Source organism: Aythya marila, assembly GCF_965140915.1.
Source record: "Aythya marila genome assembly, chromosome: 18".
Classification (NCBI taxonomy): Eukaryota; Metazoa; Chordata; class Aves; order Anseriformes; family Anatidae; genus Aythya; species Aythya marila.
Genome location: NC_139059.1, coordinates 1698876 through 1725989, shown reverse-complemented (window position 1 = coordinate 1725989; position 27114 = coordinate 1698876). Strand labels below are relative to the sequence as shown.

At 50.0% G+C, this 27114-nt stretch overlaps 1 long non-coding RNA gene across 1 annotated transcript; it reads right to left on the bottom strand.

Moving 5' to 3' along the window:
* Window positions 1-1549: 1549 nt before the first annotated feature.
* LOC309885341 lies at window positions 1550-26396 on the bottom strand. The gene is made up of 4 exons (XR_014318785.1): window positions 26344-26396; window positions 24600-24838; window positions 23540-23586; window positions 1550-1709 (listed from the first exon to the last, which is right to left on the bottom strand). It is a non-coding gene; the product is annotated as an uncharacterized lncRNA (long non-coding RNA).
* Window positions 26397-27114: the final 718 nt, after the last annotated feature.

Sequence of the window (27114 nt, the reverse complement as noted above, 5' to 3'; positions counted from 1 at the left end):
GTGTTTCATATTGAAAGGCTGTGTTTGCTCAAGGTTTATTCAGCTCTGGTCTCCTCCATCCACATAAGGTTTGTTTTAATGACCATGGAGTTATTTGAATCTATTAATTTTTTTTTTCCTGAAAGTTTCATAATAACAATGCCTGTTTTTTCATACAGCACTCTGCAGCCACGCGTCTGGAAATACACTGCAAATGGGCAATTAGTGTCAGCCCTGTTGTGAAGATGTAGAAACTCGAGCAGAGTCCAAGTGAGACACTCACTAAATAGCAATGCCAAGATCATGCGTTTAGCTCGGTCTTGAAAAGTGGGAGCTAAAGACAAAAAAACTTCCTGAAGACACTGGGGACAAATGAAAAGCAGGTTAGACAGGCAAGGGGACAGCAGCAAGGGCAGGCTGAGCCACACGGGTGCTATAACCTAAAGAACAGAAGAAGGGAGAGGACTTTCAGTAATGACAGACCTCAAAGAGGCCACTGCAATCACCCACATCCCAAATCCAGCACTGGGGCATCCCACCCCACTGAAGGGCCGGCTGTCACAGGTCACGAGGCTCCTATTTTTTAAGCCCTTGTTTCGTTTTTTCCCCTCCAAGCGTTTTAATGGCAAAATCTGGAAAGGTTAAAGCTCAAAGCAGAGAAGCAGCGAGAGAATATTATTTGAGGCAAATCTCTAACCCTTTACTCAGGCTATGTGGGAGGCAAGAGAAAATGTTATATGTTCCCCCCCCCTCCCTGCCTCTGAACTAGATGGCACATAAAGCCATCCTGGGCCCTGTTTGTGACTGCTTTTGCTAAAGAAAGCCCTGATGCAACCCCACAAGGCTCGGGAGGGCTCCCTGCCCCATCACAGGGCACCCTGTGGGATTTTTATTTGGGACTTTGAGGTGCCTCTTCCCAGCGCTGATTTTCTCCCGTCTCCCAGCTCACGGGCCACTTTCTCACCTGGTTGCAGTTGTTAGGCCCAGTCAGGATCTGTTCCCAAATCTTTTACTACCGTCAAGGAAAACCCTGTCCTTTAATGACTCTCCCAGCTCACTTTATCTACTTAAACAAATTTTAAATGCATTAAACAATTTCAGTGGCATTAGGAGCAAATCCATGAATTTGGAGGTAGGAGATTTCCAGAGAGGAACAGTATTTCATCCAAAATACATTTCTGTGTGAAAAAAAAATACAATTTTATTGTTTAAAATAATAGCAAATAAAGCCAGAAGATTTGCAATTTAAAAGTCATAAGGCAGGGGTGGGGCACTGGAAAAAAAAATCCTTCTTTTATTTTTAAGGTGGGAATAAATAAAAGTTATTTTGTGGGTGGGAAGCAGCAGGAAGAAAAATCACTGACTATGTTAAACTCCAGAACGAGGGAAAAAATAACAGTGAAACTGGGGGAATTTTCACCACCAGATCTTTCTGCCTGATATTCAAAACATGAAAACGTAAGGTCCGAAATGGACCTTTGTGAAGTTTTCTCTTCCCTGAGAATTTCCATCCTACCTGCTGGCAGCATTGCTGGCAGCCAGTATCATCTTCCCGATCCACGAAGAAGGAAAATGTCAAAATCGCAGATATTGAAACCAGTTGGAAATCTGGGGGAGCAAAAGCAAGAATACGAGGACTCGCAGCTCCTGAGACCTCAACAAATCTCTCACCGCTGAGAGCTTCCAGCAGGTCTAGGTGGCTCTTGGTTACTGTGAGAAGTTTCTCCTTCCTACAAAATAAATAGAGAAAGATGATTAATCAAGCGCAGAGCTCGGGACTCGTTTTGTCCTGGAACCACCTCCCAGCACCACCACCATCATTGGGCTTAATGCCTTCGTGTATCTATCAGCTCACTTGAGAAGATGACAGTCCAAATTTCCAGCCTCCCTTTCCATTTCCATCTGCAGGCTGCATCTTGGGGCCCCCACACTCAGCCAAGGGTACAACCAGCTACATGCCAAGCCAGCTATTTAGCAGGTGGGGAAATTGAGGCACTGACAAGCAAGGTGACCTGCCCAGGGACCCCAAGCCATCATCCAAGCTGAGGTCACTCCTTTAGAAGACAAGTTTTTACTGATATAAAGCCGAGACTTCTTGGAGTGATCACAACTTTCAGTGTTGTCCCTTTTACCAACATACAGATACGAAGGAGATCAGAATGCAGATACAAAAGAAACAGAGAGGGGGAAAAAAAAAGAAGACTCTGAATAGAGACACAGAGGTGAGGCCAAGGAGAGTCAGAGATGGAGAGGGGAAAAAAAAAAAAAAAAAAAAGGATGAACGGGAAAAGGAATACAGATGCCATGAAGGAGTGAAGAAAAACTTAGAAGAAAAATACAAAAGAAGCAAAGATACCAAGAAGGAGAGAGATGGTGAATGGCAAGAACAGAGTTAATGAGAGCCAGAAATGCAACTTGGAGAAATGTTGATTTTATTTAGCATTAATTGCAGGAAAGAGCCTATAAAGTGTGGTAAAAAATTATTAAGTACCACGATGCAATGCCAGCTTTATGCCAGCCATCCCTATGAAGCAGGTGTATTATTCCTAGTTCCCTAGGTATAAATAAATAATTGCTTTCCCACATCTTTTTTTATGATGGCATTTCATTATTTTTTACTGCCACATTGTTATGGTTCTGAGTCTTCTGGAGCAGATTTGGAGACCAGCCTGCGTGGGAGCGTGCACGCAGGTTGGCACACATGGGACGTGGGGTGATGGACAAGAGGAGCAGGGTCTCCCCCATGGCTCAAGCCCTGACAGCAACATCCAGGTGAATACAGACAGGAAAGCTGTGGAAAATTATGGTTACAGGGTGATGTGCATCACATCACTCCAGATGGAAGAGCTGTAATGAGCAGGTCACCCCAGTCAGCTTTGCTGAGACCGGGATTGCCCTGGGAGAGAAGTTTCTGGGGGACACCAGCACTAGTATCACGTCAACCCATTTATCTTGGCATCAAGGACACAGAGCTGGGGTTTCCCTGAGATCCCAGCCGTCCATGACTCCCGTCTGCATGTACAGTGATGAGAAAAGAAAAAAAAATCAAACCTGTGCTGTGCTCCACTTTTAATTTTCTGCTCATGATCTGCCCATATGCTCGTCCTGGCATTGTTATGTGCAGGCTCCAGTATCGCTTTGGTTAAGAACAACGAGGGCAGAGCACATTTTCCTGAGCAATGTTTATATCAGCATTTTCAGGCTTGTTTTATCGCGTCTCGCACTTCTCAGGAGACCCAGCAGGGAGATAAGCGCTGGATGCATTTTCCTAGCAATGTCTCTTGCTTCAGAGGAGGCCACCAAAGACGTCTGGGGAAGCAATGATTCCCTGGTAATGCCTCGGTCCAAGCTCTGACCTGGAACCGTGGGCTCTGCAAATACACATAAATCTTCAGCTCACGTCCAAATCATTGCAAGGTTCAGTGAAAACAGCAAAACTGCCAGTGGATCTAACCGAAGCTTTAATCCAACTCCAGCGTGATTTATGGGCTCAGGTGGAAACCATGAAGCACGATGGCTTCAGCCCCAAACAGGAGGATGGGCTGCTGCCCCAGCCCAAAGGTGCTGTGGCAGGGTGCTGAGGAATCAGGGCAGCAAGAAGCACAGATGAAATTAAACAGCACAAACACGTCCTAACAAAACCTTCCACCCCTGTGCTGAGCAAACGTAGCTGACACAAATCAGACCAGTGTCCTGCTCAAGGACACAGGAAATTAAACAAAATTAAACAAAATCAAAGAAGACTGAGGGCAAGCAAGCAAGAAAACTTTTTGTTTCTGATTAAAAAAAATAGCAATCGAGTAGCTCCATGATTAAAAGAATTCTGTGAAAATGCTATGCTATTTCAGGACATTTGTAATGGCTTTTTAATATTTATTCCCCTCTCAAAATACCATCATGGATAGCATTTGACTGATCTTTTTTTCTACCAAAAAAAAAAAAAAAAAAAAAAAGGAAAAAAGTCTTCTTAATTTTCTAGAGAAGAAAGGGTGCTGCATCACCTTGGAAAGTGTCACATCAATTTGGGAAGATCTTTCTGTTCCCTGTGGCCGAACTTACCCCAAGCCAGGAGAAGGAATGGATATCTCCACAGAGCATTACTAAGGCCGTTTCCTTTCCTCTCTCTGGCCCTCGTTATCTATCTGCATATTAGCTCAGAAAAACGAACCACAACAGCAATTAGCACAAGATCCCAGGTGACGTGACCAAGACTTCTGACCAGTCTCCATATCAGCTCTGCGTATCACTGATAACCTCCAAGTAATCCCATCCCACAGCACGTGGAGTCCCTTTAATGGCTCAGTGGGGATGTGTCTGAGCAGGGGGGAGGATTCCTGCACCGGTACCATGCAGTTGGTGTTGATGCAGGCCTGAAGCTGTAACATCTGCAGCCCCTGGTGCCAAGTTCATCTTTTTCCCAATACTCAGCATCCCCCTCCCATGCATGGAAATGGCCAAAGGGAAACAGTGCATCAGAATTTTTGACCAGCCCGGTAATCCGGGGCAGGACGTTATAGCAACACCTGCGAGGTGCTGTGGCTTTTCCAGCTGCGACCCCTGTTATTGTGGCACGGGGCTTCCAGCGTCCCCGCGGGGTACCCGCAGACGGCCATGAGCTAATAACCGCAGCGCAGACGGTTTACGATCCCCCGTGGGATTTTAGGGTCACAAAACGATGAGAAACAGGTCACCTGGCATGGGGCTGGGGACCGGGGAAGCCAGGAGGGAGATGCTCGGGAAAATATCTGATGCTGAATGAGTTCGGTTGGCTGCAGCGATAAGAAATGTGTTGCTTTACCTTAATACCACATTAATGTCTTCGTGCAGACAAAACCTGAGACGGCCTCTGGATTTTTCTCAGCTATTTTCCCATTTCAGTGGCAGCAGGAGTGAGGTAGGAGGTCACAAAAACCCGCCTGCCCCAGCAGCTCTCCCTGTTACAGCCTGGCACATCTGTCCTCGTCGGGTCTCACTATTTCTTGAGGTGGATGCTGGCAAAATCAGAACCCACAGGGCTCGTTCTGTCCCTCTCTTCCAACACAAAACCAGAGAGTTTCCCAGCTCTTATTGGAAAAAGTCAGCTTGCACTGAAAGGGTTTCTGCAGGACCTATGTTGTAAATGAAATTAGATTAGTAAAAAGGTTTTTTTTTTTCTTCTTTTTTTTTTTTTTTTTAAATCAAGTGAAAGAGTGTGACAAGGAGTCAGGAGCCTGTCTGCCATGGAATATTCCTGCAGTACTCGGGGCTGTGGTTTGTTTTACTAGTGGTGACTAGTTCAAGCCACATTTAGTCAATAAATATGAGATATGAGGTCACCCCGCCATTTAGCTGTTACCCTGTCTACATATTTCACAGCTGGGTAGTAACCTTTTAACTAGCGTCTACCTCGGTGGGGAGTCTCCATAAAAAAAGAGCCAGGATCCCTTGGTCGTGGTGGGGGACCAAGGCGCAGGAGCACCACGGGGATTTCTGAGCAGGAGGGACCACGCTGGGCCTCGCCTGCTGCTGCTGGTCCGCAGCCAGACGGTGCCCAGCTCCATGAGATGGAGCCACATGTCCCAAAATTTATCTCCATCTCCCCCTTTTTCCACGTGGAAATGGGCCGCAGGACAAATTCCGTCTAATTTCCCCAAATTTCCGAAGGGTCAGTTGTTCCTCTTAACCACGTCTGATAGGATTTAACAAGAAAATCAACTTCTTCAAATGTTAATTCGCCTCTGCCCGAGTCCATAGCTTCTCCTCCATGCCTTAGCCTTGCCCTGGGATGAGGAGGACATCTCCTTGGCTTCTGAGCTCCTAACTCAGGCTATGCCTGGTCAAGATGAAGTGTTCCCGAGCCCATCAGCCAAGCTTCCCACCAGCACAAGGTGCAACGAGAGCAAATTTTCCATGATGGTGCCAAGTCAAACCGGGAAAAGATGCACCCCCAGCTCTGCCCTGACCTGATTTCAGACCTCCAGGGTTTCAAGTAAATGGATCAGCTGCTCCTGTCCCTGCAGTCCTCCTCCGTGCCCACCCTGCCTCATCTCCAGCACGGCCCCACAAGGGGCTTGGCCCCAGGGACGGCATCAGCAGTCCACAAGAAAGCAGCAAGCGTGAGGAGGGAGCCGAGCCAAGGCACCTGGCCCGCCTCCAGAAAGGTATTTAGGTACCTAACAGAAATGAGATGCTTGAGTGGATATGGCGAGAAGCGGGCAGGGAAGAGAAAGCAAACCCGCGAGCGAGAGAGGCCGTGGTGAGGGAGGGAAGCCGTGGAGCAGCCCACGGAGCTCTGCTGCTTTCCACCAGCCACCAACGTCACGCTGGAGTACGTGCGCTGGAGGCGAACGGAGCCACGGGGACCTCGGCTGGCCCCGAGCTCCTGCTGGCCTCATCCTTCCCTGCAAAACGCGGTACCTGCGGCACAGCTGCCAACAGCGAGCCCAGGGAAGGGGGGAGAAGCTCTTGCCCGTGGAGCAAGGTGCTGCGCTCCCTTCCAAGCATTGCACACAGTCTCCAAGAGGCCGGCCAGGAAAGCAGCGGCCTGGCGCTGGCAGGGCCGTGGTGATGGCTCGGGTGAGCGGCCGGCTCCTGCCCCCGGCACGCCGGGAATCCCAACCCGGCTCTGCCTCCCCGACGTCATGGCCCAGGCTCGGCACCAGCAGACGCGGCTCCGGCGCCGGGAGACGAGGCCAGCTCCTCCCAGCTCAGCTGGAGCCTCCAAAATCAGAACCTCTGCTGTCAGCTGCCTTTTATAGGGCTATAAAACCACAAGTTCATGTACAGACGTTGGCCGGCATCAGCCTCGGCCACCTTCAGCATCGCTTCTCGATGGCTTGCATGCCCACGGCCTCCATCTCCAGAGCCTCCTTCCCTTGCGCCCAGCCACCAGCAGCCCCAAAGACGGACAAGAGGACATGGAAAGACAGACATGGAGCCACGCCAGCCCCGACCGAGTGAAAAAGGTACAAGCCAGGCAGTGAAGCACCCCATCCTCATGCCCCCTGCGTCCTCACGGTGCTCGGTGGCACTGCCCCTGCCCCACCAGCAGCCCCCAGCCCCTCGCGGCATTTCTGTGGCCGTGCCGCCCGCTGTCATCAGGCGCAGGGAATAACGCGCCCGTAATGCTGGGCCCTGCGACAAGAATAACATGAAATAACACTGCACCCACCCACTGAGAACACCAAGTGTGTCACACTCCTCTGTGTCATGGGTTTAAAAATAGCCCCCTCCTTTCCCCCCGCCCCTTTTCTTTTTCTTTTCCCATTTATTTATGGGTTTTTTTGGACACCCAGCTCGGCCAGGTGGAAAAAGTTTGCAGCAGCGCCGAGGCAGAGGACGGTGACGGGTGTCTGCTTGTTTTACGCTAAACGGGACGAAAGGGAAAAAGGAAAAAAAAAAAAAAAAAAGTTTGCAATTACATGTTCTTTGTGGAGAGGTGTGGCCACTGGCACAGGGAGAGGTTTCAGCCCAAACCGCACAGACAGATGCTCAGGGAGGTGGCTTTCGTGGCCGGTGCGAGCACACAAACAGGGGCAGCCTGCAGCTGAGATTTTATGGGAGCGGAGGGATTAGGAGCTAATTGAAAGGCTGGGGAAGAATTTGGTCCTCCTGAGGGCTTCCGATTTGCGTGAGCCGTTTTGCCCGAAGCTACACGAGAACCTGGCAGCAGTGGCAGGAGGAGGCAGGTCCCATGGCACAGCTCGGGTCCCTGTCCCACTGCCAGCGGGTCCCCAGCAGGGGCACAAAGCCAGCAGCTCCCCACAGTCCATATCATGCATCAACGCCTCTCCCAGTCCTTTCACGGACTGCGATTCCCACGCGTACCCCCAGATAAACGCTGAGGTTATCGTTAAATCACCAATATTCATGGTAAGTTTTCAGTATAAGGCATCCACAAACGGAGGCGGCTGGGAGCAAGGTGTGGCTGGAGAGCGGCCAAAAGCAAACGAGTCAGATAAGGGGTCACAGCACGGGTGTGAGGGGAATTTTGCCAGCAGAGAATCAGGGTTTCAAAGCCAGGCTGAAGGAATCAGCAGGTTGGGAAAAACATGGAAATGTGGTAGAAAAATCAGATTTTTGCTAAAATAAAAGCTAAATCTCTGTTACCTTAATTGACCTAGCAGCTTCACCAAAATTGCTTTAAATTGCACTGAGGACAACTGCCCCTTTAACAGGTACATCTTTGTGCTGAAGACGAGAGGAGCCTGAGCAGCGAGCGAGGCAGCTGTGCAGAGCTGGGGGAGGCATTTGCACCCAGCAGAGCTGCAGCACCAGAGGGTTTACACAAAACTTGGGCAGAAGTGCACGAGGTCTGTGCTCATCTGCCAAAGCCCACTCCAAGAGAGAAAATTTCCCTTTCCAACAGCCCCTGCGAGCACCTGTCCAGCCATCAGATGCGTCCAGCTTTGTTTTATCTTCCAAACGCCTCCATTTCAGAGCTGTTCCTCTGAACGGAGCCTTTCTCCTGGTACCTCCTGTGCCAGAAAACACACTTTATATCAATGGCGGAAATAGTCCCAGCTTAAAATATTATATTAGGTTAGGTTTTGTGGATTGTTTTTTTTTTTATTAGATAAAAGCACAACCACGTGACACCCATCTAAAGGCACTTTAATTTTTAAAGAAAGCATTTGGCAGATACGAAGCCTGGAGGGCAGAGAGCTGTGGCCGAAGCCCAGCCCCACCAGAAAAGTTACATCCACAAATTTAACAACTCTGCTCTGCCCAACAAGGTGCAAAACTGTCAAGGGCCGGACAGCGATGTTTCCATCATCTTTTCAGCCTTAATTTAATCGTGCAGAAAAAACGGCTTCTGAGCTATTTCTGATTCTTTTTCCAGGATGGGAAAAAGGATAAAAACAATGCCATGGGAAGAAGCCCTGAGCTTAAAATCGCTCCCCTTAATTTTTTTTCCCTTCTTGCTTTCTTCCACAATAGCAGGCTGAGACATCAAATCAAATTGCTGGCCTAACGCTCAGCTGCTGCAGGGTAGGAAAAAAGCAAGCGAGTGGTGCCTCCAATTGCCATGTTGTGGCTTTCGGAAGGCTCAGCTGCTGAGCTAATTTGGTGCCGTTTCCTGTTTTTCTATGGCTAGATAGAAGGAGAGAAAGGAGATGCAGCAAATCTGAGCTGCTCGAGCACCACGCTTACAGCTCTGGTGATTCCGAGCTGAAAAATCCCAGCGCAGGGTGCTCAGAGCCCATCGATGACACCATGCCCCAGGGACTCTGTCAGCTGCAAGGGTCTGCCAGCTGCCTCTCCCAAACGAAGGGCAGGGGGTCGGACTGATTTGGTTTTGTAGCAGGGAGCTGAGCTGTCGGCAGCTGGGAGCTTGCACAGCTTCCAAGCAGTCACTGCTGGTGGCCTTAGGTGGAGAAATCCCTGAGCCTGCAAGCTTAAGCTTAAGTAGGAGCAACAGCTTCATCTCTGTTCTTCAAGTATAACAACAACGTATCTTAACCGACCCCACAAAATCTCTGCAGAACACACACTAAGCCAAGAGCGCATGCATATGCACGGGTGTGTAAGTACTGCATGTGTATACATACACACACATTACGTACATATTCTTAATACATTTATACACGTTACATGGATCGTACAGAAAGCGATTTCCTACTTTAAGGAGCCTGATCTCCTAATCTAAGAGACCAACAGTAACAGCCAGCACTGTGCCGAACCACAGAGCCGTGCCCAGCTCCTCGGAAGGGCACTGCAGGCTCCAGGACTGCAATTCCCAAGCCCATCTTAAGCAGGGGCTGCTCATAGCTGGCCCAAGGTCTCCAAAGCAAGGAAATGCTGCTTATAAACGTGCTTCTTCTGGGGAGCCTGCTCAAATCTCTGCCCATCTCCACCCAGTGCATCTGTGCAAATAAATCTGAGGCACTTTGAGCAGCAGCCGTCCCTCCCGCATGGGGCATGCTCTCATGCCTAATCACTAACACAAGGAGACTGCGCATGTTACAGCCCCCTGATTGAACATCTGCTGTCCCTAATAGAAACACCAAAGAGGAGCACACGACAATTCCTGACATGGATTGTGATAGATGGACGTTCGAAATGCATTTCGTAATCTGCAGCTGGGAAGGGGTACACGGCTGCCAGTCGGTCCCATCACTAGCACAACATCTACGGTCCCCGATTAAGTGACGCTGTGGCCAGGGACTTCAAAACAGATGGGATTATTGTTTAATTGGATTTCTGGTCTCAATTAGGGCAGAGGGAAACCAAATGCAAAGCTGACATGGAAAGCTGCAGACATCTGTAACAACAAGTGGCAAATTTACCACGCCCCCACCTTGGAGCAAGCAAGCAGGACGCAGACCTTTGCCTTGAGGTGCCCGGGGACTGTCCCTTGCTCCCAAATGAGCTCAGAGATACTTCAGCAAGGACTAAATATAATGAAATGTTTTCTCCCTTCCCTGCAGCATTGCAGCATTGGGATGGTACAAGGAGGAGCGGGTTCAGCAGGTGATCACCGACCCCCTCCTGCCTCCAGGAATAAGCTTGGATGTGAGAGCCAGGCTGGATTGAAGGGGGCAGCACCCCGCAGCTCGATGCAGAAGCCTTGGGAAACTCAAATCGGTTTCACCCTGAAATCAAACAGAGATTAGGGCCGAACAAGCAGCTAAAGCAAAGTACTGGCCGGGGCCACATGGTGCAGCTCAGATGCCGTGTGAGGCTAATTGCTGCAGCCCAAAGGTTACGGTGGCTGCGCAAGCGTTTCCACATGGTGCTTGTTGGAGAACCAGCCCTGGAGGAACCAGAAGATGAATGAGTTGGTACGGAGGCACCAACAGCTGATGGCCCGCGGGAGAGGCACAGCCCCTGAAGCCCACGCAGCTGCTGCCATGGCCAAACACCACACATTAAAGGGCGAAGGCCGGGCTCCTGCTCCTTTCTCGTGCTGGCTCCGTGCTGCAGCTCTCCTCTGCTGGCTGCCATCCAGGCCCATTCAGGCCTCCAGGTCACATTGTTTAACCATATCTTGCCAACTGATATAAAGTTGAGGTTTGCACATGTTTGCATGATACATTCATGTACTGATAGGGCTAAATTCTGCTTTTTTATGGAGTAAGTGCAGCAACTCCATGTAATCCCACTCCCACCCCAGCATCACTTCATTTCAAAGCATGAATACTGCTTTTTTTTTTTTTTTTCCCAAAAAAAGCAGGCCAGTTTCTCGCAGATCCTCTCACCAGCATCCTCAGAGCAGCCAGGCCGTGGCACTGAGGGCAGCAGCTGCGCTCCCGTGGGCTGCGGCTGAGGCTCAGCGCCGCTGCAGGGAGCCCGGCCGCGGCACGCCGCGCAACCGCCTCTTATTTCTGAGACAGGTTATAATGGTCGGCTGCAGCCACGGAGGAACTCCCAGCAATTTCCACCCTCAGCAGACACAGGTTTTCAGCGCCGGCTATTTTTGCTTCCCACAAGTATTTTCATTTAGCTGGTTTAAAATCAGGGCTATAAACGGAGGAGGTTGGATCCCGAGTGGGTGCGAGCGGCTCTCGCTCCATCGAAGTCCAAAGGAGATGTTGCCGTTCTCACCCACACAGCATGGGATCACTGCTTGGCCCCTTTCCAGAGGGGCTTCCAAGCTGGTTTTTCCTTTTTGCTGAGCAATCTGGAATTTGACTTTCCTCCACCGTGCATTTTCCTCGGTAGATGGAGGGGAAGAGGGTTCAGCACGATGTTTTTAATGCTGTTGCTCAAAAAGCCCTGGAAGCAAGCCTGGTTTTAGAATGCATCAGCAGTAGGACAGAGAAGTGAAGGCCCAGTGCTCACCAGCACTCCATCCTACAACAAGGCAAAAATTCAAATGAAATCTCACGGAGATGGCACAAACACAGTAAAAAGAACAAATGCTTAGGGGGAAAAAAATAAAAAACACAACAAACCGCAAGGACTGCGAGCACAGTGGTTATAGAAAATAGATGCGAGCATAAGTGTGTGATTCAGGGAGTCTTGTCTGAGTGTCAGAGGTTCAATACTATTGCCTCCAATTTAAATCATTTTTAAAAGAAGTGCAAAAGAAAGGTGATGAAAGGGCCCTAACGTTGTTCCCTGCTCTGAAAAACACAGCCCACTTGTGCACTGTGGTAAAGTTTTGCATTTTGGCTAGACATCGCGTGCAGGGCTGTGCTGAAGCCTTTGCTTATTTTTAAAAGTTGAAGTCACCGGTGATCCATGGAGGGAGAAAATGCTTTTTCCTTTGAGGAAGATGCCGTAGGAGCAACATCTTCCAGAGGGAGGGAGCTCAGCTAAACCCAAGGGGCCTGGGGGGCTGCCCCATGCATCCGCGTCTCCAGGTGCAATAAAGCTCGGGCAAAGAGCAGAGCTCAGAGCTCAACCTTCTCCTGTTTTGTGGCTGAGGCCTGCATAACTGCACTCCTTTCTCACTTTGGAGTAGTGCTCAAGGCTGCTGTTCACATGGGGACATCACAAGCCAGAGATTTTCCCCATCATCGTGGCACAGAAGGGTGGCACCCACATGTAAGGACGGGCACACAGGCAGCCCCACATGGCACACACCACAGCCCCATGAACCCAGGAGGAATCACCCAGCACCAAGCCATCCCTGTCCCCGATGGCACAGGGGGACTGGATCCGACCGACCCCAATTCTCACCTCCAGAGGCTCAGGGCAGCAGGTTTGGACATACCCGGCCTGGCTGCCGGCCTTCCCTGGGATTCCTGGTCGGGAAGGCTGAACCCTGCGCCTTCTCCAAGGTAAATACGCTGGGCTTTAGGCAGTTTACTCTATGGAGGCCCTTTGCTGCAGCCCGTCTGCTCTGACCAAATGCTGGAAGTGCTGCCAGCCCATGGCAAGTGAGCCCCAAACTCCTCCTTGAAAGCATGGCCCTCTGGTGCCTCGGTCTGCACAGACATCCCCTAGCAAAATGCAGGGGAAGCCACCAGTCCCCGCAGGGAGATGATGGAGAACAGCACGCTGCAGGATCCAGCCCATGACAGTGCCATCCCTGCAATGAGCCCAGGCTCCATCCCGCAGGAGCTGAGCAGTCGACGTCCCGCACCCAGTCCCTGCCCCTGGGGTCCTCAGCGGAGCCAGCACGGTGCAAAAACCCATTGCAGAAACCCATCGCTCTCCCAAGAGGACAGAAAAGCCAGGCACAGACATCCAGGGACAGCATCCCTGGACTGGGAAACAGCCACTTTGCTGGTGGAAACAGCCTTGAACTCATTTATTTTTTTTTTAATTCCTTTTATTTTTCTGTATTCTTTGGGCACCCAGACCTTTCAGGCACTGAGCTGGGCTTGATAACTTCACCTGGCAATGGATCATTTCTGTCCCTGCACTGAAGCTTGGATTTTAAGCCTGGCATGACCTACCATTATCATCCATCTCCTTTGTAACGCAGGCCAGAGACTTTCACAGCTGTATCAAAACAATAACTTCTGGTTAAGCCTGCCAAAAATTTTTCTAGGTGGATGTTCTCTCTGTATTTTAAAGAAGGACAGAAACGCACAATGAACACCCTTTCATTGCAGCAACCTCGTGGGTTTGGGGTGTCCACGGATGTGTGTATGTGTTTGTACCAAAAGATAAGTTGAATGATTGTATGATTTCTTTTTTTTTTTTTTTTTTTCCCCTCTGCTTATGCAGTGAGTTACTAATATCCTGATTGGAACCAGATTTGCATGAATTAGAAGTCGAAATTGGAGCAGCAACCGCTGTGCAGAGGATATAAAGGGAATAAAATGAATGGGGTATTAACCTTCAACCACTGAATATTAATCAGTGTTTCACAAAAAAGAAAATACAGAGGCTGCCACACTAAATATTTTTAGCATTTATTGACGGGCTTGATTTCCTCTCTCTTTTAGACCTTTTGCTTCCAATCATGGACCATAAAAAATCACATAGGGGATGGGGGAGTAGAGGGAGGGAAGGAGTGAATTAAAAAAAAAATCATCCATTTTCTCAAATGCTGGATGGTATTTGTGAGTTATGCAACACAGAAAACCATCTCGCAAACAGAGTACCTTATCCCACAACTGATCTGTTCAAAGGCTCGTTTCTCCAAGTCCCAAACCAAACAGAAATCTACCCAGAAGTACAGCGAAGCCTTCGGAAATGAACACACGATAAAGAAATAAACTTCTTAAAAACTAAACTTCCCGTGTGCTGAAGAGTAAAATGCAGCTGAAAATCAGCCCAATAAAAGAACCAGCTCGTTAAACAAAGCCTTTTTTTCACCCAGTATGCTCCAGTGCAGTTCATAAAATACCACTATGGAAAAGAAAATCACAAAATCTTACCGAAACACCCCTTGAAACGGTGAAATCTCCGTAGCACTGGAAATTCTTTGGCCTGAGAGCAACATCCAGGGCTCGGTGGGGATGCTGCATCGCCCAGCTTTTGCTGGACCACTTCACCCGCTCCCAGGACAGTGGCTGAGTCAGGCAGTGTGCTGCTGCTCACAGTGGGAGCCACAAATCTCTGCCAGGCAGGGGCACTGGGACTCATGGAAACACCTCCAGCACGTGCTGGGGGGCTGTGGGGTGGGCAGGTGGGTGCCATGGGTGGGTAAAGGCAGCTGCCAGGACCAAGGATGGGACCTGGGGCTTCTTTGGGGTTGGCAAACGCAGCCCAGTGCAACCTCGCCAGAGCGAAACACCAAAATCAAATCCTATGGTAGTGATTGAACCATGTCATGTCACCAAAAACATTTAAAATAACAACAACAACAAAAAAAGGAAATCTAGAGACTTTTCTTTTGCAATTTCTCCCCTGCAATATTTGGCACGGGAGGATTTTGAAGCCAGCTGTCCCTTAAAACCTCTTTTCACCGGGGACAATACCCCCTCTGCCAAACACTGCTGCCCTTCTCCTCAGTGCACCTTTGCAAAACAGAATTCATTTGTTTTCATTAACTTCTTATCAAGTTACCTGGATTTGTTTCAATGCTCCGAACGTATTATAAAGAGAGAGAGAGAGAAAGGGAGAAAAAACAGTGGTAGGTTTTCAGGAAATAGCAAGTTCTTTTTCACTGAGATAGGAATCATTTGGCAAGCCACAGTGAAATACTTCTAGGTTCCAGAAGAAAGCAAGGAGGGAAAAAAGCAAGCGAGCAAAGGGAAGATGCTAATGAACTGCTGAGGAGAAAAAAAAATAAAGTTTAAAAGAAAACAAAAAAAAAGAAATATCAAACTCAATATTAAACATACATCCGCATCCAGCTGGTCTGGGGGGAACCTGCTGTGTGTCTCTAGGTCACCAGGCAGGAGCTCGGGCTGCTGTCCTGGGAAATGGTTAAGGATAGGTGGCGTTCCAGGCCCAGAAATAACTGCCATCTCGACTGTTTTTGCCCAAAACCCCTAAGAACCAGACCAGTGAAATGTTTAGGGGCAGGCTCCACTCCTGCCTTGGGAAGGCTGAGCCCAGCAGGTATCGGGGGCACTGCAGGGATGCCTTGCTTTAAGCCTGCACTTTGGTGCTCTCTTCTTAAATGACAAAGCCTCCGTTGGAGCTGTGCTGACATCCTTCAGTTGGTGCTCTAAAACCTTGTCTCAGGAAGCTCCTGAAGTACCAAAACCCACCAGGTTTGCTTTAATTTCTGTCCTCCTGCAGCTGAGCATCGGACCAACACAACCAAGTCCCAGCTCCAACCCAGAGGGAATCAGCTCCCTCCCGTCCAGCCGTGCAGTGGGCAAACACCAAAACACTCGAACCAGGAGAGGGCTGGGACCTCCCAGCACCTCCACGGCCACCTCCCAGCAGTCGGAGCAGAGCGCTGTGCAGCCTTGCACGTGCACGTGCACCTTGACTGATGTGAATTTTCCAGCTGTAAGCAAAGCCAAGCAGCAGAGCTGAGCTATCCCATGTTCTTGGGCCTTTAGTGTTCACACGGCTTCTTTCCTGGGGAGGAAAGGGGTGGCTTTTAATGTTTTTTGCTTTTTTCTTTCTTTGCATTTGCTCAGAAATGAGGCTGCATTCTAATTAGTTTGCATTTACAGGCTGCTTAATGGAAACGCGATCCCTCCCCTAACCTTTATCATCTGTTTCTTATCTTCAGGGCCACGCAGACCCCTTAACTCTTAGCACACGGGGATGCATTTGGAGCCCCTCTGCTCCAAGGAGATGGGAGGGAGGCTGAGGTCCTCTCCCATATGCAGGCAGGGGATCAGCCCCAACCCACCCGTGTATCATGGGAGGACTGGAGACATCCTCCCACCTCCAGTTCTGCTGGAGGTATATGGGAAGATGCTGCATTATCACGGGCTGTACAATTGCACCACCAAAGGTACATCAGCACCTCGTGCTTGTCACCTCTCCACGGACCATCAGCAGTGCCTGCCCCAGGGGATGCTTCTGGGTGGTGGCACGGTGAGCACAAGGCAGCTGACCCCATCTCCCAGACATGCTTTGCATTAACCTCTGCTCTGCCCAGACCTTTGCACCGGAGGCTCCAGCAGCATCAGGAGCAGCGCACGGCCAGGCACAAAAACCCAGCCCGAGGGAGCTGCAAAGGCACTCACTCAACTCACGTTGCTACCTCTGGTCCTGCCGAAGCCAGCGGTAGCTCTCCCACAGCAGCTTGGCAAGTGATGAGCATTTCTGCAGAGCTAAAAATTTAATCACTTGTTTATATCTTAAATAAGCCACACGCCTGGAAAAAACATCTCTCTGCAGCAAGTGTCTATGGTTAGGCGCTGGCCTGTTTGCGTGTGTAGCCCCTTTGAGCCGAACGTTAATTGCAGGTTGCTGTAAAAAAGTTTTTCCCCTTGCACATTTTAAACCTGTCAGCCTCGATTTCCGTCACCTGGTGCTAATGCTGAACGTCCTGGGGACTCCCCGAGCACAGAGCGGGGCTCATCCCGAGCTGCTCCTCTGAGCCAGGAAACCTCCTTTGAAATCCTCCTGGTGCTTCATCCCCATCCTGGGGCCAGGAGGAGAGGCTGCCCCCCCTGCCAAGGGATGGGACCTGATTCTTCCAGCTCTGCGCCAGAAAACAGCATTGGGTTTAAGTGTATGGGAAGACAACCTGCTTCAGCCTGACAAATCCTCTGTCCTTTTTATCTTCTGGGAGGGATCTCAGGACCTTTTTTCAGCTCAAAGTTCAGGGAGTTTCATCAGGATTCAGCAATTACCGCAGTGAGACAAACGAAAGCCCTGTTTGTTGGCTTATGTGAATCTCCATGCTGAGTCTTGCTTTGATAATAGAAGAATGCCAGCTGGATCTTTTATTTTATTATTTTTTTTTTACTGTTTCTCTTTCTTTTTTTTTTAAGCAGTCTGTGTTGCTTTTTAACCATCATCCTGTGCACGTGGTTCAGCTTTTTGCAAAAAACAAAACAAAACAAAAAAAAATCCCTAGGTGTGAGAAGATTAAAGATTTCAAGATCTGGACATTTTCAAATCAGAAACACATGTTTAAAATAAATCGGGCTGGCGGACAGCCACCACTTTTAAAAGCCAAAGAGCCGTTGCATTAAAAGGATCTCCCGAAAGCCTGAGGAGAGCAGGAGCGTCAGCACTTCCTCCACCCGGCCGGCACAGCCAGGACCAGGACAACTCCGCGGGGTTTTATCATTTGTCATCAGACCACAATGCACGTGAATGTCACGATCATTTGTTGACCAGCCCTAGTGCTTTTGGTGTGCGCTCGCTCTGCCCATCCATCCTCAAAACTTCAGCCTGCTCCTGCGAGAGGAGCTCAAAGCCCAAACTCTTTCATTCGGTGCCAAATCAGCTCCCGCTGAGATCTGGGGGAATCGCAAGGACAAAAGCTACAAACTCTGAGCTGGAGCCAGAGCCTCGGCTGAATTCGTCAGGAAAAGGAGGCGGCAGCCCTGCAGAGGGCAAGGGAACGGCCAGGGCTGTGGCTCCTGTGGAAGAAGAACCTGACCCTGCAGGGAGATGATGAAGATGAAGATGAAGATGAAGATAGATGAAGATGAGCCTCTCAGTGCAGCCAGAGAACTGCAAACAGCTGGGAGCAGATGGCTACCAGCCACCTCTTCCATCCCTTCCCAGCCCCTTTCTGCTGGCAATATCCAAGGTGGGCATTGGGGCTGGTCCTAGCTCATCTCTGAGCATCACGGCCTTTCAGGATTCTGGCCATAAAACCATACATGCTAAGCAAGCAAGACCTCAAGTCTGCTCCTAGATTTAGGGCAAATATGTAGCATCAACACCCGCAGCAACTGCTGTAGAGTGCCCCTGAGCTATCTTACATTTCTTTGGCACAACCCAGCACAGCCAAAACGTCTGCCCAGGAGGGTCCAGCAGGGCTGGGATGGAGCTGCAGGCTGCCAGAGCATCCAAAATAACCAGGTTGCTTCCTACCCAACGAGTCCAATGCGTTTCCAACCAACAGGAGAACGTCCCAGATGGAGCACCAAGCATTTGCTCACCATCACCCGATTTTCTTACTCCTTGCTTTTTCCCAGTTACTAGCAGGAGAACCTAGAGCGGGACTCTGAGTTTGGGGGCCTAATTGGTGAGGAGGAAAAGCGAAAAAAAAAAAAAAAAAAAAAAAATGAACATAATTACCATGCCATGATGTTCAGGACCTAGTTTACATGGAATAATACTCTTCATCCTACAGTTGTTTACAGGGTCTTTAACTCTTCCCTTTTTACAGGGGGGTTTCTGAAATCTATATTATTAGGGGAAAAAGATTTGAGTGTATTAGGCAAAGTGCCAGTAGCCATGGTAACCTCGGATTTTTCCATCTTCATTACAAGTTCAAGTAAAACCTTCATATAAAATCTAAATGAAAGGGTACATTATAAGTCCATTTTGAAATGTTTGCCTGGAAGTAAAACTTTGGACTGCATCCTTTTTTCTCCTCTGAACATTCTGGTTCTATGCGGAACACATTTTTCAAGTCAGATTTTTGTTTTCTTTCAAATTTTATTCCGTTTGCTCATACAGGGTGGGTCGTCTAGTGGTTAGAGCAAGGCATCGAGGCAACTGGTTTCCAGTCTCAGTCTGTTCCTGATCGGTCAGGGAGTGTTCCCAATTTTATCCAGGTGATTTGGGCAAATCCCATCAACTCTAAACATGCTTTTTTTTTTTCTTTTTTTCTTCCTTACCAATATAACAATGATGATAATTAGTGATGTTGCACAAGGATTCACTCAGCGTTGGCCAAGGAGTCTCTCCGCAGAGTTCTTCTCTCTCCTACCCCATTTTCTCCTGGGTCTTGGAGCCAGACTGAGAGGTTAAGGAGAGGTAGAGGTTAGAGGGTGGCATGAATTGTCTGTTTTCCTACCAAAGACTTGATTAGGAAATACAAAATTAGACTGCTCGGTGTGGATATGAGCACAGTGTTGTTCCAGGAGATACTCATCATACTTAGACAATACTTCGGTGCCACTTGAGCGGATTAGTTCTTGCGCTGTGTCATCTTAAAGTGCTCTGGTTTCATCCAGTCATGGGAGGAGGCAAATTCTGTAGCTGCCTTTCATTTCTGGGCACTGTCTCACCTCAGGCCAGAAAGCCACAAACATTTTGAGGACTTCCTTCTCAAACAGTCCCCTCCGCTGTAGGCAGCCGAGCAGCACCTCTGAGACTCAACCAGAAGAAGACACCTCCACACCTCCAGCCTCTTCCTGGTCCATACAACGCAGCCTGTACCCAAGGCCCCCGTGCAGCGCCTGGGTCTTTGCTTTTCCAAAACGGCACTTTTGTCCCCAAAAAGGGCTGTATCCTTTGCCCAGAGCAGCCCACAGCCCCTGCATTATGTTGGGCATGGCAGCTGCTCACGGTGGGCTAGCTGTTGCCCCCAGGGCATGCATGGCCCAGGGGACTGGTGCATTTCCAGGGGTGCTGGCATGGGTGCTGGTGGCACAGTGTGCAGGGACAGGGCCTTAACGCTTTTCATCCTTCCTAACGATGCTGGCAAACATTTTCCAGATCTGCCATTAGGCTGAAAGGAGACCCAGCTCCTGTTGAATCTGATTTCCCTTCTGCTCCGTTACAGTCAAAACTACAACCTGCTGCCTCCTCGCAGCGCGCTTCGGGCAGGGGAGGAGGGGGGCTCCAAACGGCATGGGGCTTTTTCTTTTTTTTTTTTTTTGATACATCCTTCCTTCCGCTCTTCACAATCAATTAGTGGGCAAAGACTTCCGAAAAGCTCCTTCCTCCCTAACCTTTCACAGCCTGTTGCGATAATGACTCTGGAGAGCTCGACCTGGGCCTTTGCGTGGGGTTCGTTACCGTCCCGGGGCAGCGGAAGGTGACCTTCATCACTCCCTCGTCTTCCTTTCCTACCCCTGCAGCTCGGGCAGGGAGGGGTGGCTGCTACTCCCCCAGCAGATGGGATTTTGGCTCCAGCATCATTCCTGCAGCCCCGAGTCTGGGGGTGGCTGCGGGGATGACATAGACCCTGGGGGGCGCAGGGGGCTGCCCTTCAAAATAATGATTGCAATTATGCATACCTCGAATCAAGACATCAAGAGATGGAGGGAAAAGGGGCTTTCTGGTTTTAATTTGCAATTTCTTGCTCCGTCTCTCGCAAGGCAAGCTGCTTTCCAGAAACCAAGCTCCAAGCTGCTGCAGCTTCCCCTCAAGACACCGCTCATAACTGAAGCGATTTATTTTGCCAGCAGCGCTGGTTTTTTTCGCTCCCTCCGTGACACAGACACGCAGGTAGCACATACTCGCAGAAGTTTTCCCTGGCACCTGCAGCCACTTTCACAGCCCATCTGCCCAGGAACGGCGTCGTGGGCTTTTCAGGCAACACCTTGTACGAAAGCATCCCTGTTCTGTGGGGCTCCGTGGATGGGTCCTGGGGACAAGCACATCCCGCTCGGCGTTTACACAAGGCTTTCCCTAGGGCCCTGACAGCTCTCCCCAAACCTGGCAGGGTTCTCCCCCGGCACATCCCCATCACAGCCTCCCTCGTCTGCTGCTGCTCGCTGCGGAGCCAGCTCCCGGTGCTGCGGTCCCCCCGTGCCACAGGTGACACTCGGGCGCTTTGCTGACTCACAGCGCTGTGCTCGGAGAGGAAACTCCCCAGCTAATTGTTTTTTCCTCCTCTCGGCAGCAGGAGAGGCGAGCCAGGCACCTCCAACGCAGCGCTGCCGCGCACGGACGCAGCTGAGCTGCGGAGCTGGACGTGGGGAGCTGCAGCCAGCGCCGAAAAACAGCTGCTGAAGCCTGCGAGCTGGCCCTGGCACAGCCCTGCACTGCTCAGGCGAGCCATTAAGCAAGCCATTAAATGCAGCACTTTAAACATCTCAGCCCAATATGGTCACAGCTGCAGTCGTGCAGTTACTTCTTCGAGTGCAAAGTGATCCCCCAGGAAAAAAAGTAAAAATTAGAAGAAAAAAAAAAAAAGAGCATTTATTTAAAGTAACTGCCAAACTCAGGCAAGGCAGGAGATGTTTTTCTCCCCAGCCATCACCCATCCCAGGAGGGTGTGAGCAGCAACCTGTGCTTCTGCTCCCCCAAGGCTCAGCACTGCCCCGTTTGCCCCCCAGCACCCCGCACCCGTTTGCTGAAGGCGCTTAATGGAAACCATCACACCCAAACCCAGCGGAGAGCGACTGGAACCACTTTGAGGTGAGAAGCCTATTACTGGGTTATAAACCTTTCCCATCCTCCACAGGAGCCTTTCACAGGGCCAGCTAGAAAAATAATAACTCAAGCCCATGTGGTGAGAGGGAGAGAATATGGTGTCTCCAGGTAACAAATATTTGCTTCTTTCTCTATTGTTCCAGCCATAAAATGGATTTATTAAAAAATCCAGAGTCTGATTTCATTTGAATTAAATGTAGACGTGCCCCCACTGAGCGCTGCTTAATATCTTTAAAGCCACAAAGTCACAGCTGACTGCACACAACACAGAAGGCTCAAATCTCGAAGCCTACAACATCCCAGCTCTGTTGGCATCGCATCGATTTACACAGAGCAAAGGTTTGCCGAGCAGTGCCTATGTGTGGCAGAGCCACCACCTCACAGTGGTGCTGTGCAAGCAGCTCTACTTCCCAAAAATTCCCCAATTCTTCTCTTTATCTTCTTCCCTTTGGGCCTGGAGTGGGATGCTCTCGGTGTTCTCAGCTTCTCCTGGTGGCTGGGCTCTGAGCAGCAGCCGTGCCGGGGAGGTGGTGCTGATCCAGGAGCAGATTGCCCTCAGGCAGGCTCCTAAAAACATGTGAAATTTGGAAACTTCCACATTTTGCTTCCCTGCTTGCTTTGCCCAAACTGGCTCCATCAGCCTCTCACCCCACCCCAGCGACACGTGTTGGATGGAGAGCATTCCCTTTCCTGGAATCATCAGGATTCAAAATCTGAATTTTTAATCACAGCCAGTCATTAATAAACCCTTAATGAAGCTGTGCAGGGGCATGGCTTTGCTTGAGACAGAGATAACAGCTGCTGCTTGCAGAACTCCTTAACCCGAGGACAAAAAGCCCTTCACTACGTGGATCTCCACTTTCAGGGCCCTTGCTTTCCTGCTTCCTCTCCTCGCCCTTGAAATCTCATCCCCGGCCACTGGAAGCAGAAGAGAAAGTCAAGAGACAAGCAGAGGACATGGTTCCCACTGCTTTGCCCCCTCCCTCACCCAAAATCTAATAAAGATGATTAAATTACATGTCCTTTCCTCCCATTGAAATCACCGCACACTGCTCGAATATTAGAGCTCAGGAAATAAGGCACGACAACTTCCCTCGTGAAACTTAAGAAGGCAGAGCAGGGGTCTGGAGCGACAGGCCTGCGAGACCGGGCTGCTCTAATTAAGAAATCACCCCGCTGAGCAGAACCTAATCTAAATAAAATAGAAAAAGGAACTCGGTTCAAGCCGTCGCCTCGCGCTCGGCCCCCTCCCCGCCAGCCCACCCCCCCCGGTAAGGAAGCCATCCAAGGCACAGCAAGTTTTTCTCTTCTGCTGTTTCTTGGAGGGCGAGGGAGGCTCACACAGAGCCCTGTGTGTGCTTGGGGTGGCCAACTTCCAAAGGAAAAATACACCGGCCATCTACGGCAAAAGGCTGCTCTTTTTTTTTTTTTTATTGGTGATTTTTTTTTTATTTTTACTTCTTTAAATGATACTTGGCCTGCTGTTTGCTAAGGAGGTGAAAAAAAAACAAAAAAAAAACTGGTGATTACATTGTTGGTATGGCTGGTCAGAACTGGTTTGGGACAGAAAACTGGAGGTGAGATTGCACATTCCCCCCTCCCAAAAAAGTTTCTGCCTTTCGCGGAAAAATGTTGAAAATGTGAATCTGAATAATCAAAGTAAAAGTAAAAAAAGAAAAAAAAAAAATTTGCATTATAAAATTTACAACCAAAATATTTAAGCCCAAAATCTCAGCTGATCTGATCATTCACCGTTTTCTCTCATTTCTCATTTTTTTCTCTTTCAAGCCCCCACTTGGCCAGGTCCCCTCCATCCCCCTTCTCCTCTTCTCCCAACATTTCTCTCCCTGTTCCCGTTCGGAGCAGGCGGCCCAGGATGTGCTGAGGCCGCTCCATCCATCAGCTGCTCCCATTTGTGGATGTCACGGAGTTACCACGTGAATCACTATTTAGGAGCTCAGGCACAGAATGATTTATAGCCATAAACAGAGGCGCACAGACATTCCCGTGTATGTTTTAAAAAAGCACTTACCTGCTTAGGAGGGAAAGTGCTGCTACTTGAAGGTTTCCTGGCCAGGCCTGAGGAGTAAATCAAACAAACATTATTTGCATTTATTCATAAATCCCAGCAGGTTGTTGTTCTTTTGGCTTCAGTGGAGTTGATCTGACTCGTGTCGGCAGAGGACCACGCTGGCTGAAGACACGTCCTAAAGGCACCAGGAGTGGGATGAGACCAGAGCACCAGAACCAAACACCTGACAGCGTTGACTGAATGCTGTCAAGCATCACGGATGCACCCACACCCAGGGGCTGCCGTTGCCAGCACATCATTTTATCTCTGAAAGGACCAGTGCCATGAAGCTAAGAGGAGCCCACCCAAGCACGTTCACCACGTACAAGACCACATCTACAGTACCAAGACCATTTTTTTTCCCACAGAAGAAGACATGGATGTCATGGCTTGAGTCCAGCAGAGCCACCAAGCTGGTGGAGAGCTGAGGACAAGCCGAGAGGACAGGGTTTGATCAGCCTGAGAAAGGCAGGGGTCAAATCTTATTGCTGTCTTCAACTGCCTCATCTGAGGGTAAGGAGAAGATAGGGGCAGGCTGCTCTTGGAGGGGAGGGGATAAGAGGTGGTGGTCACACGTGGGGACACAAGGCATTAGGAATAATTCTTGTCACCAGCTTGCACACCCCCACGATGCTCCCAAGCACCCTCCCAGCCTTGTGCTTGTCCCCGAGCCTCCCAAGTGCTGCAGCACGCTCCCAGATGCTCCCAGACAGGTTAATTTCACCCTTTCTTTTCAAACAATTAGACTATTTATCCATAATTTGGTTAAAGCATTAACACTCCCAGTTCGGTTTCTTTTATGACAGCCCCGGGCTGCTGCCAGTCAGGTTCCCCCTCGCCACACAATGCAGCAACTCCCTCAGCCCTCTCACAGCACTGCCCAAACACATAATTCTCCTGATCTCCAGTGGAAAAAAGAAATAAATCCAGTATAGATTTGAGTTATCTGCTGATAGAGAATGACTACAAACCAGCACAAGTCCTCAGGCCCACCCTGTGCCCACCCCAGACAGGGACCAACCTGCTTCAGCCTGCGATGCTGCTGGGGTGGAACGAGGCTGATTAAAGGGCAGTAGGGTCTCAGCCGGTTATCTCCAAGGTTTGTGCCCGTTCCTCATCCCTCTGGTTATAAAGGGGGGGAAATAGGGACTGGAACTGGGTCTGGTGGGTTTTCTCCCCTCCATGGCCAGGGTCTCCCCATCTTCCAGAGGGCTTCACGCACGTCCTACGGCTCCTTGGACTCAGCAGTGTGGTGCCTCCCTGTAAAACAGAAAGGGCTGTTTCAATTTTCCTGAGCCTTGTGAGAATAAAACGCTGTGTGACTGCAAAGTTTCAGGTGAGGGAAGGCCACTGCTCTGCAGGGGGAAAAATACAGAGCCAAGGTGCAGTCGCCCACCCTGCTCTTGTTCGCACTGGGCACAAGCAAAAGCTGCGCTGCTGCTCCAGGAGGACATCCCCACTGCTCCCATTACAATTTCCCCTACATGTGAGATGCTCCATAATCTGGGTGCAGTACGCTCAGGGAGCAGCACCAAATAGATCACAGGTTCCTGCCCTGAAGAGTTTGTGGCTTGAGTAGATTTTAAGTAGGGGAGTGTGATGACAGACCATCTCTCAGCTTAGTGCTGCGTGTGATATTTTAGCAGATATGGTGTCAGAGACGCCCTTTACATCTGTTTATTTCTGTCTCTTTTTTTTTTTTTTAATAAAGCCAACAGAAAAATTTCCCCAACATCCACCAATGACAGTCCCAGGGGAGACGGGGTTTTTGTTTTTTTTCCCTACACTTCCCATTGATTTCTGTTCACTTCGGTGCTCAGCACAGCCCCCTGATACCTAGTGCAGCGTGACTCCCTGCGACACTTCAACAACTTTAATTTCACTGCTACCGTGTGTGTGAATACACCAAGGCTTACTGCACAGACCATACCCTTACAGGCAAGCATGGGAGGGAGGATTCTTTGCAGAGATACTCCTCCATGCGCAGACGGGGATTTTTTCTCTCTCCTCCAGCTCTTCCTCCTCTCTACCCTCTGTTTTTCCCTTTCTCTCCTTCTCCCTCTCTTCCCTTCCTCTCGTGCAGGAACAATCTGGCTCTGTTCATGCACATTCCTGCAGGTCCAAGGCTCAGGCTGCCCGCACCGGGCTCGCTTCGTGCCCAAGGTTTGAGTTTGGCAGGGGCAGGAAAGTGAACCCAGCGTGCCCGGGGACTGCTGTGCCATCAACTTAATACCTGCACAGGGAAAACAAAGGCGCTTTAGAGAAGCGACTGCAGTGCCGTGCCCCTGCTCCCAGCCCGGAGGAACTCGGGAGATAACAAGGGCTGAAAGAAAAGGCACGAGCATAATTAAAGCTACCTGAGCAATTTCTGGAGGTATTACAGCCGGTGATAGCCCAGAGGATGAGAGTAGTCCTGGGGTTATTAACATCCACTGGCACAAAGGGATAAGCGGTTGGTTTGGTTTTTTTTTTTTTAAGCTCTTTGAGTGTAATTATGTTGGAGAGGGAGGAAAAAGTTCCTCTTTGAAAGGAAAACTTGGGTGCAGCTGGGGCTGGGACAGACCACCCCCTACGATGGGCTGAGGGTCCCTGGGGACACAGCCAGCCCGGCCCTCTCCTCTGGAGCATGATGGGGCCGTGGGCTTGGTGTGCATGGGGGGCATCCAGACTCACCAGGACAACTCGGGAGCTCAAACCCAGCCAGCGTGGTGCTCAGCTGGGTGAAAGCACGGTTAATTCCTCTGCTGCTGCTGGCTTCTCCTCACCTGTGCCATCACGCCTGCTGACGCAAGGCGGGCAGAGCGGGGTTGGAACAAAGCTAAACAGGTGCAGGAGATTAACGTCCCAGCCGATCCTTTTGTTCACATGAAACAATTTCAGACTCTCAGTAATGAAGCCCAGAATCAGGCTGTTCATCTCTCTGCGGCAGAAGAAACCCTAATGACATTCCCTGGATCAGGCCCTTTGGTTGCCAAAGCCATCCCTGCTGGCACAGCCCTACCCATAGTGGTGCTGTGGCTTGGGGTGTCCACACCAGGGCCAGCAGACACCAGCCTGCTCCTTCAGCCAAGCACCACGATCTTCATCCATCTGGCTTAACTGCTCACCTACAGCACCCCTGCCAGCCCCCTGGGGAAAGTGCCCATCCGTGGCCCAGCATTTCTGGACCATTGTATGCGTTCAGGAGAGCCAGAAATGTGCTGTGACCAACAGATCTCAGTTGCCACCGTTTGGGTATTTTTCCCCCATCAGTGTTCCCAGTAACCCACGTCACTTCACGAGTCCCAGTTTTTCTGTCTCGTGGTGTAGAGCACGGAGGTGGGGATCAAGGACAGAAGAGCAGCAAAGGGAGCAAGTGGGAAAGGCAGAGCCCAAAGCACTGTGTGGGCAGGGGGGCACAACGCCGTGCAACTGCCCGGCCCCACCAGGCAAAGAAAGCAGTTTTTGGAGCAGCGCGGGTGTGGAATTTTCCTCAGAAATCACAGAGATATTTGCAAAGAGTTTTTCACCCTGGTCCGTTGCTAGATAGAGCCAAC